Genomic DNA, 20,465 nt, shown 5'->3' with positions numbered 1-20,465 from the left:
GGATTTGCAACTAAACATGTTTCAACTAATAAGGAAGATGTCTCACCTTCACCTGTGGATGCAAGAAACTTAGTGCAGCTCCTCTTCCAGTGTCCTGGCTTATAACAGTGGTAACAATTACCACCTCTTTTTCCCTTTGTCCCCTTTTCAGCTTTGCTAAACCTCTTGACAAACACTTTGCCAACTTGTTTAACCTACTCCTGCTTCTTCTTGCCTTTCGGTTTAAAAGATGAATCTTGTGCTATATTTACATAGACCTTAGTCTTCAGAATGCTTTCTGTTGTGATTAACTCATTCATTAGTTCAGACAATGTGAAATCTTGTTTGTTCATTGTCACATTTTATCTTAACTGATTCAAGGAGATAGGTAGGAATCGCAGTATTACGTCCACTTGAGATTCACCATCAATCTCAACACCCAGAACTTCTAGTGAATTGAGCATAGCTATCATAGACAGACAATGCTCCTTTACTGGAGTACATTAAGCCATCTTTGCATTTAACAAAAATCTCATCATCCCTAACTTAGTAAGACAATGCTAGTGGCATGATCTATACCTTGAAGTTGATGTTGGAGTACATTAGACATAGAGGCCAAAACATAACATTTTTCCATTTAATGTGACTTTTTCAAGCGATGAAATCGCTATCTAACAGCCTCAAATGCTTTAATAACTGGTTCAACATGACTAGCTTCGATCAACACATATTTGTGCCCCTCAGCTGTAAGCACAATGTCCAAATTACGTTTCTAATCCATGTAATTTGAACCTATCAGCTTATTCTGATTCAAGATAGTTGAGAAATAGCTAAACGAAGACATTATAGTTCTTAAATATTAAATTGAGTATATATTAGGCATATCATTTAGCATTAAATATAATATGTGAAACCCAATTGAAAACACACAATATTTTCAAATGCAACGACAACCTAATCCTGTAATAAAAAAACACCTTCTGGAGGGAGTAAGACCCACGACCAAGGTGAGGTGCTTTTAACTACCTTGATTAGGCAACATTTTTTCTCATTTTTAATGTTACTAAGACATTAATAATTTGCCGCTATATCTATAGTCTATAATCTTTAAGATAACAGAGCTCCGAAGGGAGATTAATATCACACATTAGTCAAGTGTATACTATCAAGTAGACTTGATGTGATTGTCAATTAACTCAACGAAAGCATGGTCGCTCTCGATACATAACCACATTTCCTCTATCTGTTACAAGAAACCTACCCTTGTAATCAGCGAAGTATTACGAAAAGAGTAGGGCCCATGGCCAAGGCGAGATGCCTTTACTTTATTATTACTGTAGACTTATAATTGAGACTACAAGATTCAAAAACTTGAACCTCTATCTCACTTGATATTTTAAAAACATATGGATTATAAAACAATTGTAATCCTATTACAATCACTACAAAAAATAAAAAATAAAAAATAAAAAAAGCCATTTTAACTACAACAGCTCAAATTAGTTTGAGCCGTTTTGATCAAAACTGCTCTAATTGGAGCCGTTTAAACCAAAAAAAGAAAAAGAAAAAGAAAAAATGTCTCAAATTAGAGCCATTTTTGTTAAAACGTTTTCAATTGGAGCCGTTTTAAAAATTAAAAAACGACTCCATTTATAATAACTCTAACCCGATATATTATATATAACATTAATATATATATATATATATATATATATATATATATATATATATATATATATATATATCCATCACATAGATCGTACAACGATCAATCACATAAATCGTACAACGATCGATCACATTGATCGTACCACGATCGATCACATTGATTGTACCACGACTGATAAGCGTCGAATGTTGCACATTCAATCCTCTTAACTTATATATGTTAATTCTTTAGCATTGTTATTTGTTTGATTTTGTGTTGTTTTATTGTTTTCAGGTTTTAAATAAAGATGCAATTAATTTCATTGATTTTGGGCTTAAAGCACACTTTGAGAAGACTTGGAAGATATGTTTAAGCTTAATCAATCATAATAAAAGACCTATATGATGTGGTTAAGTTTAATCAAATCAAGTGAATGATTAAATCGGAATTTCTCCACTAAGAGTCAAAATCGGATTGGATTCAAATTTGGATTCTGCATATGTCTCAGTGTTTGGATCATAACTTTTGCGTCAGATATCAGATTGCAATGAAATTGATGGCGTTGGAAAGATAATAAAATATTTAACAAATATGTCAGAAATAGCTTTTCTCTAATTCAAATGTTTACTATGTTAAATTCGTCCCGCAATAAAATACCGCAATTCTGACCGAATTTGGAATCCTTTTCCTACTTTAATTAAAGTTTCAATTTCTTACTTGGATAAGAAGACTCAAGAGCGATTTTTCTGGAATTCCAAAGGCTTCTAGGACTTGTGTGCTCCCTACAAAATAGACCCCTAAGCTTCAAGAGAAGGGGTGCTTGGTGCTTGGGCTTGTGCTTAGATTTAGACAGAAAATTCTTCTTGGAGGCCTAACAAGTTAAAGAGGAAAAGAACATGGCAGGAGGCCATCCCAGCACTACGATGAGCAGTTAAATTCCTAATAGGGTGTTGATGTAGCCCTTTCCAAGTAACAATGGTTTAATTGTATTTTAGTTTGAGATTTTCTCTATGCATGATAGTTGTATAACTGTGAGAATTGATTTTAATGTTTATATTCAATCATTATGAATTTCTTATCTTGTCTTAGAAAGTCTTTTATATTGATTGAACTCAATCCTTCATATTTTCTGTGATTATGTGAATGATTGTTATATAACGGTTTTAATTGATATATGATCAAGAGGATTAGATAGACCATGCCTAGGGAAGACGGATTGTACTACACCCTAATTTAGTGTAATTTAGGTAGACAGTCCGTGCCAACCGAAGATGGGTTATACTATTCCATTGATTGTATGTATATCCTATTAAAGACGTAGCTAGTCCATGCTTAGGAAAAACGGGTCGTACCGCATCTTAGTGGTTAGGTAGATGGTCCGTGCCAACCGAAGATGGATTATACTTATTCTTTAGAGGTAATTTCTTGACTACTCGAGTGAGACGAGCCCTTTATCATGCATAGTATGAATTTTCCTTATTAATTTATTATTGACCATTGTTATGCGGTAAGTGGTTAAATCAATCCCCTATTCTTTATCTCGTCCCTACTATCTTTAAATTTATGTTTTTTACTTTTATGCATTTATTTTTATAAAACAAAAATCAAACATATTTTAAATTAAGTTATATTTAATCTCGATAAGCTTGATAATAATACCTACGCAGTCCTTGAGGTTCGACACCCTCAACATAGCCCTATCCTATAAGGATTCGTACTATTGCGAGTGGTAATTTTATTATTGATATATTTTGATAAACAAAAGACCACATCAATTTTTGGTGCTATTGCCGGGGATCGAACCCGGGTCACCCGCGTGACAGGCGGGAATACTTACCACTATACTACAACGACCATTGTTATGCGGTGAGTAGTGAAATCAATCCTCTATTCTTTATCTCGTCCCTAGTATCTTTAAATTTATGTCTTTTACTTTTATGCATTTATTTTTATAAAACAAAAATCAAACATATTTTAAATTAAGTTATATTTAATCTCGATAAGCTTGATAATAATACCTACGCAGTCCTTAAGGTTCGACACCCTCAACATAGCCCTATCCTATAAGGATTCGTACTATTCGTACCCATGGCAAGTTCAAGCTCCTGAAAGTTATGCTCCACAATTTCATGAACTGTACCATCAGACATATCCGCAGTTCAATGATCAAGCGACCTATCCACCATCTAACTTCCATCCTCCCCACCAGCAATGGCAATCATCTCCATATTGTGCTAACTTTGAGGATAACTGGCAACCTTCTTCTCAGGCCACACCACCGCCTCGGTTTGATTCGGATTTTCGAGATCAATTGTTGAAATTTATGAACAAGATGGATTAGATAGTGACCTCTGTCAGTCAGACATGGAACTCTCGCTCTGAATCCATTGTTAAGATAGATGCTGACGAAGAGGAGCCATCTCCCATTGACTGGTCTCCACAACAGCAGTACCATGCCGAACCACCGCCTCGGTTGGGTTCGGATTCTCAAGATCAGCTGTTGAAATTTATGAGCAAGATGGATGCTCACGAAGAGGAGCCATCTCCCATCTACTGGCCTCCACAACAGCAGTCTCAGGCTACACCATCTACTCAGTCAGATTCTGACGTTCAAGTTCAGATGTTGAAACTTATGGGTGAGATCAATCAGAATTTGAAATCTCGGGGTCAGACATTGAACTCTCACTCCCAAGCCATTGCCAAGTTTGAGCTTCAGATGGAGCAGATGGCAAAGCAAATAGAAGAAGAAGAGTTTCAAAGACAATCAGAGGCTGATCTTGATAGATACTATGTGATGGATGAGAGTACTTCTTATCATGAGCAAACCATCACCACAATGAATAATGGTGAAGTGGTCGAAATTCAAGGGGGAGAGAAGAAGGAGGAGCATATTGAGGCCCCACAAGCTCTACATCGGGCAAAAGGCGAGGAAGTGAGCACTGAGGCTCATATATCATCCACTCTTATTCTCGATACGCCATATGAACCCCGAGCCCCTATTGCTTGTGATTTACCAAGAGGTCAGGAGAGTAGTTTGTTGGGGATATTAGAAGAGCAAAAAGAGACCATCAAGGTAGAAAACTTCCTTGTGTATTCTCCTCATTCTATTCCAGTTCATGATTCCCTTCTGGATGAGAAACTACTTAAGAATACTCAGAAGGATCTACCTCGATATGCGGGCATTCGAAATTACCTTTATGTAGGTAAAAATTATTCTCTTTGGTCAAAGAGAAGAAAAGATTGGTGCTTCAAATTTAAACTTAAAGGTCAGAGAGCACTGAGCGCATCAAGGATGTGGATTCTGTTGGCTTGACAGATCTCACATATTTTGACTAAATGAGTAAGCTTCATTGGTTCGAGCACAGGCCCTGTACGCTCGAGTCCTCTATCAAGCCAGGGTACATGATCTCCTTCCAGGTTTATCTTCTCCATTGTTGCTTCATTCTTAGTTTATATTTTTACAACAATGTGTTGCACTTTACTAGTATTTGGTTGGAGTATCACTCTCTTTTTCAGGACATGTGTTTTTATAATCAAGTTTGGGGGTATGATATGCCCCGCATCTGCTTATTCAAGTATTCCTATCCTCTTATTGTTATATTCAGTTTTATACACACATTAAGGACAATTTGTGATTCAAGTTTGGGGGTATGGAAGAACAAAACACTGTCCAATATTTTGCTATGTTATTCTTGAGCATGCTGTTGATTTTGAATTCTGATTCGTATTTCATTGGTGAGCTTAACATGATGAACACATAATCACTTGACTAAGGAATTAAGAAGTTTTGTTATTTTCTTTGGCAGCATGAGATATTACTTGTTTCAATTTGATTTTCACAAGCACATTAGCACGTAGTTTGTGGTGTATGAAATTTGAAATCGGTTATGTCTGTTATCAATATCTTGGATGCAGTTGGGTAACTTGTTGGAGGAATAACCTTGTCATAAAAAAAAAGAAAAAAAAAAAAGAAAAAAAAAAAGAGAGAGAATAATATTGATCACTTTGAGCTTTTCGCTGAGTAACCGGATCTCTTGCCTCATTAAGCATTGAGTATTTGCGACAAAAGGTGTAAGTTTGTTTTGATCGATAAAATGGCTAAGTTTGGCTTCGTAGCCTTTTTGACTCGAGTTAGTAAGTCTTTAGGGTGTTTTACACCTAGTGCCCTAAAACCATCTGGTTTGGGAGTCATTGACCTAACACTTGTTACATGGGTCAATTAGAAAGCTTAAGGGAGCTAAACATTGCACAGCCTGCATATATAAAAATAATAATAAATATATATGCCTTGGTTGTTTTATCTAATGAGGAGTCCAGCGAATTTTGAGTATTGAACCATTCATGATTGAGATTAATTTTGAAACATCATGACTATGTGTTAAGTTCACTTTACACTAGTTGAATCTTGTGATATCTCATAATGTCATGTTAGTAGCTTAATTTTTAGTTCCCTAAAATTGTGAAGATGGAGTTTATTTTGTTAAGCTTGCTAATGAATGAGAACCATTATTTTTATGATGCTGCATTCTTGGGGATAACATGGTAGGAAAATTGTTTGTGGGTATCAATTCTGGCAAACCCTCACGAGACTTCACTCGTCCACTAGGGAGTCCTATGGGTTTAAAAGGCTTGTTGCATACGCTAAATGCAATCGTATATCCCACGAAAGAAGGATTTATCTTCTTGTTTTTAAGTTTTATTTCTTGTTTTGTATTGCTAAGAGACTAGCAATATGTAAGTTTGGGAGTGTGATAAGCGTCGAATGTTGCACATTCAAGCCCCTTAACTTATATATATTAATTCCTTAGCATTGTTATTTGTTTGATTTTGTGTTTTTTATTGTTTTCAGGTTTTAACTAAAGATGCAATTAATTTCATTGATTTTGGGCTTAAAGCACACTTTGAGAAGACTTGGAAGATATGTTTAAGCTTAACCAATCATAATAAAAGACCTATATGATGTGGTTAAATTTAATCAAATCAAGTGAAAGATTAAATCGAAATTTCTCCACTAAGAGTCAAAATTGTATTGGATTCAAATTTGGATTCTGCATATGTCTCAGTGTTTGGATCATAACTTTTGCGTCAGATATCGGATTGCAATGAAATTGGTGGCGTTGGAAATCTAATAAAATATTTAACAAATATGTCAGAAATAGATTTTCTCTAATTCGAATGTTTACTATGTTAAAATTGCCCCGCAATAAAATACCGCAATTCTGGCCGAATTTGGAATCCTTTTCCTACTTTAATTAAAGTTTCAATTTCCTACTTGGACAAAAAGACTCAAGAGCGATTTTTCTAGAATTCCAAGGGCTTCTAGGACTTGTGTGCTCCCTATAAATAGACCCCTAAGCTTCAAGAGAAGGGGTGCTTGGTGCTTGGGCTTGTGCTTAGATTTAGACAGAAAATTCTTCTTGGAGGCTTGACAAGTTAAAGAGGAAAAGAACATGGCAGGAGGCCATCCCAGCACTACGATGAGCGGTTAAATTCCTAATAGGGTGTTGATGTAGCCCTTTCCAAGTAACAATAGTTTAATTGTATTTTAGTTTGGGATTTTCTCTATGCATGATGGTTGTATAACTGTGAGAATTGATTTTAATGTTTATATTCAATCATTATGAATTTCTTGTCTTGTCTTAGAAAGTCTTTTATATTGATTGAACTCAATCCTTCATATTTTCTGTGATTATGTGAATGATTGTTATATAATGGTTTTAATTGATATATGATCAAGAGGAATAGATAGACCATGCCTAGGGAAGATAGATTGTATTACACCCTAATTTAGTGTAATTTAGGTAGACAGTCCGTGCCAACCGAAGATGGGTTATACTATTCCATTAATTGTGTGTATATCCTATTAAAGACGTAGCTAGTCCATGCTTAGGGAAGACGAGTCGTACCGCATCTTAGTGGTTAGGTGGACGGTTCGTGCCAATCGAAGATGGATTATACTTATTCTTTAAAGGTAATTTCTTGACTACTCGAGTGAGACTAGCCATTTATCATGCATAGTATGAATTTTCCTTATTAATTTATTATTGACCATTGTTATGCGGTGAGTGGTGAAATCAATCCTCTATTCTTTATCTCGTCCCTACTATCTTTAAATTTATGTCTTTTACTTTTATGCATTTATTTTTATAAAACAAAAATCAAACATATTTTAAATTAAGTTATATTTAATCTCGATAAGCTTGATAATAATACCTACGCAGTCCTTGAGGTTCGACACCCTCAACATAGCCCTATCCTATAAGGATTCGTACTATTGCGAGTGGTAATTTTATTATTGATATATTTTAGTAAACAAAAGACCACATCAACGACCAATCACATTGATCATACCATGATCGATCACACTTAGATCCTACCACGATCGATCACACATGATCGTCCCACGATCAATCGTAGAGATCATAACACGATCGATCACACGTGATCGCACCATGATCCATCACATAGATCGTACCACGAACGATATCATAAATCGTACAACGATTGATTACATGATCGTACCACGATCCATCCCATTGATCGAACCACGATCGATAACAAAGATTGTACCACGACCTATCACATAGATCGTATCGCGATCGATCACATGGATCATACCACGATCGATCACACATGTTCGTACCACGATCGATCACATCGATCATACCACTATCTATCACATTGATCTTACCACGATTAATCACAGAGATCGTACCACGATTGATCACATTGATTGTACCACGATCAATTACACTTATATCCTACCACGATCAATCACACATGACTGTACCATGATCAATCACATTGATCGTACCACGATCGATCACATTTAGATCCTACCACAATCGATTATACATTGATCGTACTGCGATCGATCACATAGATCGTACCACGATCAATCACACTTAGATCTTACCACGATTGATCACACTTAGATCTTACCACGATTGATCACACATTGATCGTACCGCGATCGATCACATAAATCGTACCATGATCGATCACATGATCATACCACGATCGTACCACAATTGATCATAGAGATCGTACCACGATCAATCACACATGATCGTACCACGATCAATCGCATAGATCGTACAACGATCCATTACATTGATCGTACCATGATTGATCATAGAGATCGTACCACGATCAATCACACATGATCGTACCACGATCATTCGCATAGATCGTACAACGATCCATTACATTGATCGTACCACGATTGATCATAGAGATCGTACCACGATCAATCACACATGATCATGTGATCGATCGTGCTACGATCATGTGTGATCGATCATGGTATGATATATGTGATCGATTGTGGTACGATCTATGTGTAAAGGTTTTGGTGGTTTGTGTTGTCTACTGCTTTGTTGTTGCAGTAATGTGATAGAATATTTTTCCTCCTGATTGTGATTCATCTAGCCATGGTTGCAGCAGAGGTGCTCAACAAGATGCGGCAAAGAATGCATAGAAAAAGAAAAAGAGGAAGAACAGGGACACCGTTTGTACATTCATAAAAAAAAAAAAAAAAAAAAAAAAAAAAAAAAAAAAAGAAAAAAAAAGAAAGAAAGAAAAGAAAAAAAAAAAGAAAAAAGAGAGATTTCTTTCTTTCTGTTTTCTTTAGGCCGTGAATTGTGATTGGGAAATCAGAGCTTATTGTCTATTTGGTTGTTTGGAAAATGGGGAAAAGAAAAAGAAAAGAATAAATGGTGGATTTTAGTTTTCTAGGTAACCAAACGCTGCTCTGCAAATCCTTTTTTTTTTATTTTTTATTTTTATTTTTTTAATTTAGAGTCTTTTTAGGAACCCTAAAACGACTAAAAAAAATGGATTTATATATATATATATATATATATATATATATATTACATTTTATTATTTATTTAGAGTCGTTTTAGGGTCTTTAAAACGACTCTAATTTTTTAACCGTTCTTCTAAAGCGGCTATAACTGTTTTGAGCTGCTTTAAAAAAGCGGCTCTAACCCTTTTGAGATTCTTTAAAAAAGGGACTCTAACCGATTTGAGCCTCTCTAAAAAAGCGGTTTGAGCCGTTTTTATAAAAGCGGCTCAATTTAGAGCAATTTTAGGTAAAAACGGCTCAATTCGGGTCTTTAATACTTGATGTGTTGACCCGTTCTCAAAATGGTTTCAAAAAAACAGCTCTAAACACCTTTTTTTTGTAGTGAATTGAGACCTTGCCTTTTGTGTTTGTAAAAGAAAACACGCTACTTAATCTCATTAGGAATCTCTACCATCAATTATGCTTTCTTTATGTTAAAAGATCAATTTTCAATCATTTTAATACAATTGAAATTTCTCAATTAAAACTTGGTAGTCTTTCGTACCAACCTCATAAAGAAACACATTTTGTTCATGGTTTACAAAGACAACAATCCATCAATGAATCAAATTCATTATTAGTATACCCAAAGTACTTTAATTATGTGTCCAACACAAAATAAACATTTCTCTTGTATTAATTATCAAAATAAACTTTTAGGTTATTTATCAACAATAAAAGAAAACTCAAAACTTTGCACAATTTCATGCTCTTTATGCCCAAACTCGAAATACATTTTCAAGAATAACAAAACTTAATGAAATTCATCTTCTTGTAAAATCTTCCTTTTGTGTTTATCAATAACTTGTACTTAATTTCAACATATTCAATAATCAAACCTTTTAAAATCTTTGATTATGACAAAAAAATAAAATAAAAAAACAGAATTTTAAAACTTTAAACATTCTACAAGATTTAAGAATTCCAGACCCATCGATGAATGGTGAATGAACCGTAATTCTTTCGATGAAAATCAAAACTCAAATCCGTTTGGACCATAACGTCAACCACAATTTTTTATGCAAAAACAAGTGCTCAAACATTTTTAGCATAAGCATTTATCAAAAATCATAATCCTCATAGGCTTGCTGTAAATTAGTACAACAACAGAAGTTTTGAATGCAAAAAACAATTAAAATAGCAAACGACATCCAAATGATTTGAAATTTTTCAGTATAGATTCTAACATGTTAAATAACATCTTCCGGGCCCTGGAACAATTTTACAGTCTTTGGAGATCCACAAAAAGAAAAAAAAAAAGAAAAAAGAAAAAAAGAAAAAGATATCTATAAACTCTTGTTTCTTCACCATATTTTCTTTAAAGCTTGCTCTAATACCACTTGTTGGGAATTTGTTTGTAACATTACATATTACGAATGGGCCTGAAACCAAATATACACGTTGGACATTTTCCAATATATTGAATTGATAAAAGTATGAAAATTAAGATAAAAAAACAATACACCAAACACAATATATTTAGTAACCAACTGTGCACCTTTTCACCAAAACTTTCGTTAGGGTGCGTTTGATCAACTTGACTACACACACACACACACACATATATATATAATACCTTTTATGGTTAAATAAGAGGGGTCAATAATTTTTAAGGCTTAAAGACGAAAAATTTAAGTGGAACTTGTTTTTTTATATTTAAGTATTAATTAAATAATATTTATTTTAATTTTATAATATAATCATGTATTTAAATTACGCTATGAAATATGAATTGTTATCCATCTTTCTTCATTTGTACGTCTTGAAAAGCAAAGTAGCAAAAGACATTTAAGTTATATTGAGGTTTGAATTTATGAAGCAATTAATGTTGTTTTTATCATTAATTATAAAATCACTATTTTAGAGAGTGTTTACTTGTTAATGGCCTTTGAATACTATATTTTTTAGAGTAATGTTTCTTGCACAACTCTTACACAATTTTTGCACAATTCTAACTACTTTTTCTTGTGATCAACCATTGGATTTGTTTTTCTACATATGGGTCCTGAATATTCAATAGTTGATTTTTTTTTAAAAAAATATTGTTAGAGTTGTGCAAGAAACATTACCCTATTTTTTAAGAGCTTTTATTTCTGACTAAGGCCTTATATCTTTAGAGCCTTAGGCGGCTACCTTAATTGTCTAACCTTTGAGTTATCCTAAGGGGGGTACGGTGATAGGTGGTGAAAGACTTATCTCTTTTTCGTGAGTTTTATCTTTCTTATGTCAAACTTCTTTTAAGGTGGTTGTCAATAGAAATTGTCAGATTGTTTGTTACACGGTATACTCTTAGACTTTTATGGGCCTCTTTAGCCTATAGACTCTATGGAGCGGACCTTTTTGTTGGGTGACCCTTTTATTGATGGAGAATGATCCTCTCCATTTCATTATTAATTCGTTTACTAGTTGGGTTCAAAGTTTTAGGCCCTAAGCTTATTTAAGGTGTTTAACCCTTAATTATAAAATTACTATTTTAGAGAGTGTTTATTTGTCAAGGGCCTTTGAATACTATATTTTTTTGAGTAATGTTTCTTACACAACTCTTACACAATTTTTGTACAGCTCTAACTACTTTTTCATATGATCAATCATTGGACTTATTTTCCTACATGTGGGCCCTAAATATTCAATGGTTGATCTTAAAAAAAAAAAAAAAGTTGTTAAAGTTATGTAAAAGTTGTACAAAAGTTGTGTGAGAAACATTACTCTATTTTTTAAGAGCTTTTATTTATGAATAAGGCCTTATATCTTTAGAGCCTTAGGCGGCTACCTTAATTGTCTAACCTTTGAGTTATCCTAAGGGGGGTACGGTGATAGGTGGTGAAAGACTTATCTTGATGTGAACCCGCAGGATGAAATCCCCTTTGAACCCACAAACAAATTGAAATCTACCCAAAAAAGCCAAGCATCAAGTCCAAAGAATCTAGACCCGTTGAAATCTTGTTCCAAGAACCTAAATTTGGTTAGAACGCCACAAAGGGTTTGCCTTTGATAAGTTCTTAGTTCAATCAAGAACAAGTAGAGAAAACTGAAAAAGTTTTCTATGAAGAACAAACTTCATTCACAATCAACTTTTTTGTCTAGCATATGCGGCTACAAGTCTTTTTATGGGCTGGGAATCGTTCTTTGCGCATGTGAACCCAAACCCAATCGCCTGGTTCAAAGATGACACGCCTTCGCCCTTTATTGGCTTGGGAAGCAAACTTTTCATTCTTCTGCGCAATTTGAAGTCGTACCCTCTCATGAATTGACTTCACCAATTCGGCCTTCCTGTGTCCATCCAAACTACTCTTGTCATCAATAGGTAAAGGCATCAAATCTAAAGGAGTAAGTGGATTAAAACCATAAACAATTTCAAAGGGAGAATAAGAAGTAGTAGTATGCATAGTCCTATTATATGCAAACTCTATAAATGGTAAACAGTCCTCCCAAGTTTTCAAATTCTTTTGAATGACAGTGCGTAAGAGTTGAGTTAAAGTCCCTACCTCCACATAATGTTGCAACTCAACTACATTGGCTATGTCCCTATTCAAACCACTTAAAAATCTGGCCATTGTGGCCTCCCGATCCTCCTCTACATTGGCCCGAATCATAGACACCTCCATCTCCTTATGGTAATCTTCTACACTCCTTGACCCTTGTGTAAGGTTTTGTAATTTTTGGTAGAGGTCTCTATAGTAGTGGCTAGGTACAAATCTTCGCCTCATGAGAGCTTTCAACTCACCCCATGTTTCTATAGGTCTCTCATGATTCCACCTCCTATTGGTCATTAATTGATCCCACCAAATAATTGCATAATCAGTGAATTCAATTACCGCCAACTTCACCTTCTTCTCTTCTGAATAATTGTAACAATCAAAAATCAACTCTATTTTCTTCTCCCACTCTAAATAGGCTTTAGGGTCAATCCTACCTTGGAAAGATGGTATTTTTATTTTGATGCTCCCAAGGTTCCTATCTACCTCATCTCGACCCCTTGGATTTCTCCCATGTCCTCTTCCACGCCTACCTCCTCTAGGTCTGTCAACTCCGCGCCTTCCAACTTCAGATGCTATGTCTTCCTCATCATCATCATCTCTTTCGTTTTCAAACTCATTTTCAATGCTAGGCGCACATCTCCTCCTATCTCGCCCACCTTGCAGATTTCTAATGACTACCTCTTGCTGATCCATCCTATTCTTCACCTCCTCCAACACCAAATTCAACTGTTCAAACTGTTGTTGCATGGCCCGCAATACAAAGAATGAATTATCCACCTCCTCCTTAGGTGTTGAATTACTCTTATGAGACATTTTCAATGCACCACAAAACAAAAAAATATGTTACTGGTAAAAACCTCACACACTCCCTTACGTGTTTACACTCAAATATTGTCACTCCACTAGTGTTTCCACTCTTTTAGTCTTTCACCTCACCTGTTTTCCCTTTCAAGTTTTTTAAGAACTAGTTGAACTAAATCAAGACATCACCTTGTATTATTCCAACCAGCAACAGATTCCAGAAACAAGAAAGGAATAAAATGACACGGATCTAAAAGAATTTGTACGAGGAAAGAACAATTAGGACACAAGATACTAAAGATGATACACTCGATCCCTTTGAAGATAAAGATCAATCAACACCAAATCACTTCAATTTCCGGATTGCAAAGTATATCAAATAGCTTTTCTTTTTCTTTTTTTTTTTTCTTTTTCTTTTTTTTTTCTCTCTTTTTTTTTTTTTTTTTTTTTTTTTTTAATTTGAAAAATTACAGATATGGAAGTTAAAGCAAGGATTCAAATCTGAAAAATTTAAGCAAAGATTTGCAAAAGCAATCAAGAATGGAATTCAAATCTGACAATTTTAGATTTGAAAAATTAAAGCATAGACTGGTGTAATTAATTAAAGAATTCACAAATCTGAATTCCTGAATCAATTACACAAGTAACCAATTGTGAAAATCACAGATCTGAATTCTAACACGATTTTTTTTTTTTTTTTTTTTTCGAACAGAACACACGAAATTAATAAGAATGAAGAAAGGAGTTGTAGATCCAAATGCAAGAACTAAAAAAAAAAGAAAAGAAGAAAAAGAAAAGGAAAAGGAAAAGGATAAATAAGAAGGATAAATAAGACCTGATTTGTAGCCTGAGCTCTGATACCAAATGATGTGAACCCGCAGGATGAAATCCCCTTTGAACCCACAAACAAATTGAAATCTACCCAAAAAAGCCAAGCATCAAGTCCAAAGAATCTAGACCCGTTGAAATCTTGTTCCAAGAACCTAAATTTGGTTAGAACGCCACAAAGGGTTTGCCTTTGATAAGATCTTAGTTCAATCAAGAACAAGTAGAGAAAACTGAAAAAGTTTTCTATGAAGAACAAAACTTCATTCACAATCAACTTTTTTGTCTAGCATATGCGGCTATAAGTCTTTTTAAAACCCCTCCATAAAACCCTAACCCTACTAAGGCCTACATCAATTAAAAGACATGGGCTGAACATCTTCAAGCCCAAAATATCCTAAACTACACTTCTATAGCTAATAAAAGAAGTCCACTTAATAAAACAAATAGGCCTAAAGGCCTACAACCATAGAAACATAAAAATAGGCCCATATGCCTATACTTAGTGAAATAAAGAGTTTGCAAGAAACCACTAGGCTATGCCGCCCCCATCTGTTGCTTGTATCACATGAATTAAAGTTGGTTCTTCTTCTTTCAAGCCCATCTTGAATGTTGGAGTCTTGCTCGATAAATTTGCAAACTCGGCCCAAGTGGATTGCACCAATCATTGCATTGCCTTCTTGATCTTCTTCGCCCTTGACTTTGTGATTGGCCCATCTGGAACTTGTAAGGGATCTTTAAGATTCGTCCTACCATGGGGCCCATCATATCTCTTTTTCGTGAGTTTTATCTTTCTTATGTTAAACTTCTTTTAAGGTGGTTGTCAATAGAAATTGTCAGATTGTTTGTTACACGGTATACTCTTAGACTTTTATGGGCCTCTTTAGTCTATAGACTCTATGGAGTGGACCTTTTTGTTGGGTGACCCTTTTATTGATGGAGAATGATCCTCTCCATTTCATTATTAATTCGTTTACTGGTTGGGTTCAAAGTTTTAGGCCCTAAGCTTATTTAAGGTGTTTAACCCTTAATTATAAAATTACTATTTTAGAGAGTGTTTATTTGTCAAGGGCATTAGAATACTATATTTTTTTGACTAATGTTTCTTACACAACTCTTACACAATTTTTGTACAACTCTAACTACATTTTCGTATGATCAATCATTGGACTTATTTTCTTACATGTGGGCCCTAAATATTCAATGGTTGATCTTTAAAAAAAAAAAAAAGTTGTTAAGGTTATGTAAAAGTTGTACAAAAGTTGTGTGAGAAACATTACTTTATTTTCTAAGAGCTTTTATTTATGAATAAGGCCTTATATCTTTAGAGCCTTAGGCGGCTACCTTAAATGTCTAACCTTTGAGTTATCCTAAGGGGGGTACGGTGTTAGGTGGTGAAAGACCTACCTCTTTTCGTGAGTTTTATTTTCTTTATGTCAAACTTCTTTTGAGGTGGCTACCAATAGAAATTGTCAGATTGTTTGTCACACGATATACTCTTAGACTTTTATGGGCCTCTCTAGTCTATAGACTCTATGGAGCGAACCTTTTTGTTGGGTGACCCTTTTATTGATAGAGAATGCTCCTCTCCATTTCATTATTCCTTTACTGGTTGGGTTCAAAGTTTTAGGCCCTAAGCTTATTTATAATATCATTACTAAATTACTAATCATGAGTTCTCCTGAATTTCATCTCATTTACTTTTTTTTTTTTAAATAAAAAATAAAAAATTTCATCTAAATCCTAAATTAACTATCCCTGCCTTAAACGAATTGTAATGATTAAACCTCCCATTTGAGTATGATGAATGAGACAACCTTTTCACACTGAGAATTGGACAAGGATACTAATTAATTTTCAAATTAAAGGAGCCTATCAAATGGAGGTCCCAGATCTTTAAGAGATGATTGGATGTTAGTGGAAAAAAAGCATCCAAACAATATTGTGTACGTAGCCAATCAGACGACTTTATTTATTATGCCATATGGTCTTGTTTTAATTGTACCATGTGGATATCATGCAAAAAAAAAAAACTCACGTAATTTTCAAAGGCGAATTAATTATTTGCTAAATTAATTAGGCCAAATGCCATTGGCAAGTGGCAACAACTTTAATGATTATATTAGTTGTAAAGTAACTATAACTAGTAAACACGATCGATCATGATGATATATAGTAATGCTTTCCCAATTAATACCACGTGTCAAAGATGAATTTGGAACTATAACTGTCCCAACAATACCAATAAAAGGAAGACTCAACAGTTAGAAAAATTGCATATATATATATATATATAAAGCTTGTAACGACAAAGCGGTTGTCTATCACCGAAAACAAAAAGAGAACAAGAAGTCTTCTTCTCCGCCCCACCTTTTTTTATTTTATTTTTCCTATTCTCCTTTCTTTTTCTTTTCTTACTTTTGACCGGCCAATTGCATCAGGGCATGCAAGTCAATGAAGTCAATCAGCACGTGAACAAATACACATGAGAAATGCTACAACTTTTTGTACGTTGTTTCTTTTTGGGTCTTTTTATACTATCCTATTTTTAATAAAAAAAAATAAAAAATAAAAAATAAAAATAAAATTATACAGTTTGATTTATCTCTTTTTTTTTTATTAAAAAATATAAGGTATTATATCAGCATAAAAGAACACAGAAGAACAATCATATATATATATATATATATATATATATATATATATGATTGTTTTGAGATATGTTATTTGTACAACTTTTACACATCAACATTATTGTGTAATTGTTGTACAAAATTGTTGTGCAGCTAACATATCTCGATTGTTTTATTTTATTGATAAATTTATAATCAAACTTCTCTCTTCTAGAATAGGACCATTTCAAATGAAATAAAGATAATTTATGGGAGAACTTCACTCATAATTATGATTTTTCATCACTTTTACAATTATGTATTTAAATTTTAAAAATTGTTAATTTAGGATATCTCTTTTAATTTTTTTTTTTTTTTTCAATTTCAACATTCTAATAGAGTTTTTCATTAAATCCTGTCAAAATTCTCAAAAAAACTTTGTGTTTTTTTTAAAAAAATTGTAAAAAAAAAAATAAATTCAAAGGTTCAGGGATAGATATTTTTGTAAATTCAGTTAAAATTTTGACCAACACTTAAATCCTTGCAATTTTTTTTTTCTAAAAAAAAAGTAAGGGTAATTTGAAAATTTTGTCAGGATATAACAAAAAATTCTAACGAAAAAGTTCAAATTGAAAAAAATTGAAAAATAAATATTCTAAATTAACACTTTTTTAAAGTTTGAGTACTTAATTGTAGAAGTAAAGAAAAATCAAGAATTATAAGTGAAGTTTTGCTATAATTTATTTTACTATAAAAAAAATTTAATTATATTAAACAGTATGTTTATGGTAAAAATATAAATTGTTTAACGTTATTTAAAATTTTAAATAATATGATAACAAATACACTATTAAATTTATAAAATGCAATAAGCTAGAACCATAAAAGGAATGGTCTTTCATTCAGTTGACCTAATATTCCGGCTTTCATGCATATATAATGTATTACAGAAAAAATTACGACAGATTCAATGAATGACATGTTGTTTCACGTAATATGGGCAGTCATATCCAAATATTGCACTCTCATCCCCTGATCGTACGCCTCAATCAAATACATTTCACAAAGAAAAAGATAGATAATTAACTTTGACCCAAAATTAGAGGCACATACCAAGTTTTTCGATGCACGTCGGTGGTGATTGCCTTGAATACTAAGAGTCGTGCGTACGTCTTGGCCCCTTTAATGCACAGAGCTAGCTAGCTAGGTTGGAGTCCATGCCGTATTTCTTTTCTTCCTTTTATTCTTTTTTTTTTTTTTTTTTTTAAAAAAAAAAAAGAAAAGACCCAACTTTTCATTTATTTCTCTAGACTTTAAAAAGTACATTGGTCATAGAGTCCATAGTCAGCTTTGGCGTGCTGTAAAAAACATTTTACCATGCCCGTTTAGTAATCTCTCCTCCTTTCCTTCCCTTTTTTTTTTTTTTTTTAAGAGAATTTCTTTTTGAAATGAAAGTAAAAGGTGATTGATGTGATATAAAGTATAAATAATTTATATGAAAAAGTATAAAAATTTTGTATTGTAGTAAATTTTTTTTATTTAAATAATAATAAAAAATTATTGATGTGATATAAAAAATAAAAAATGTTAAGAATATTTTGAGTTGATGTTTTTTAAAAAAGGTAAAAATAAAAAAAGGAGTTATTAAACGGGATCATATGTACGTGGTACAGTTTTTTCAACATCGAAGATTTAATTTTGAGTGTCTTATTAAAAAATAGAAAAAGTAATGTCAAATCTTAATTATTGAGAAAACTACAAGTCTACAACACTTGCATCGTAGTTTTTTATACCATAGGTCATATTAGACATTTTTGTATTTTCTCTTCAAAATAACCCTTAAGCCATTAAAAAAATTAAACAATAAAACTGAAAATACCAAAAAGAGGTGGTTTTTTTTTTTTCTTTTTCATATTAGCCCTTTTGTTTTTATTTTTTTCAAATGATTATTTATTTTTATTTTTTTAATTAGTGGTGGAAGATTCGTGGTTGGATATCGGATTCGGATTATATCGAGGCATGATTATAAGATTATATATATAGGTCAATTATAATTTTACTCATTTAATTAAACGGGTTAGACACCTCAACCCTAACACCTTAATTAAACGGATTATAGATGAGAAAGCTAGTTCATACAAAAGTAGAAACAAAACATCCAACTACCAAGAAAATAATAAAAAGTTAAAAACCATGGGTGGCCGAGCAATCTATTATCTACGGATAGGCGCGCGGACGACCAGCGATCTACGCCTACGCTAGCTGCTCTCACACGGCTTCTTAATCACAACGAATGACTCGCACACTCTGCAAGTAGAAGATAAGGACAGGTCAGCCTGGCCCTGGCTTAAGAGTTGGCTGGCGAATGGCGATGGCGGCTTTGACATATTCTGCATGTGGATATCCCTTACCATTCCCCTACTGTCCCACTGGGACGACTTGGGTTTTATCACGTGAGATGACTTCAATTCATGGCCGACAAGTATTTATGACACAAGTCATCACATTTTGTCTTATATATAAATATATATAACACAAGTTAGATGGATGGTAATTGTTTATGGAGGGATGTAAAATAGTTAGATGGATGGTGTTTGTTTATTTTTTTCTATCAAACTTGTGTAGGGATTTAAATGAGCTAAGTTTGAGTGGGTAGTGTGTGTCTAAGTTTAGTTCATTTAAATTTATCACGAGTTCAAGCTCGAACCAAGATTTTGGCTTGAGCTGTTTTATCAAGAGTTCGAGTCGAGCTCGAGCTCATTTATCACCATGACGAATTTTACAAATTAAGCTCAACTCGGCTCGAAAAAAGAAATACCGATCTTTTGTGTTGAAGTGATCCAGTTACACTAGTTCCTAATCTTTATAATTTACATTATTATGAATTGTATACTTATGAGTTAGAATTTATGAATTAAGTGATATTATATGACTATAATTTAAAGTTATAGCATTATATATATATATATACGAGCCGTGCTAATAAGCGAGCAGAGTCTTTTTACGAGTATGTTTGTAAGTATGTATCGTTTAATAACTAAGTATAGTTTCATGTTCATGAATAGCTCATTTAATAACCGAGTCGCGCGTGAGCGGAGCCCGAGCGAGCTTACAGGTAACTTTGCTTCATTTACATCCCTAAAGGTTGTGAAATTGGGTGAGGGTAAAATTTGTTATGTTAAGTTATTTACAAGCAAGGTGAAACTGCTGAACAAGTTCAACGTTCATTAATTAATTAAGTCTGAAAAATACTAATTGAGTTCTAGCTGAAT

This window comes from Alnus glutinosa, chromosome 7 (assembly GCF_958979055.1).
Source record: "Alnus glutinosa chromosome 7, dhAlnGlut1.1, whole genome shotgun sequence".
Classification (NCBI taxonomy): domain Eukaryota; kingdom Viridiplantae; phylum Streptophyta; class Magnoliopsida; order Fagales; family Betulaceae; genus Alnus; species Alnus glutinosa.
Note: the sequence above shows the minus strand (reverse complement) of the source record.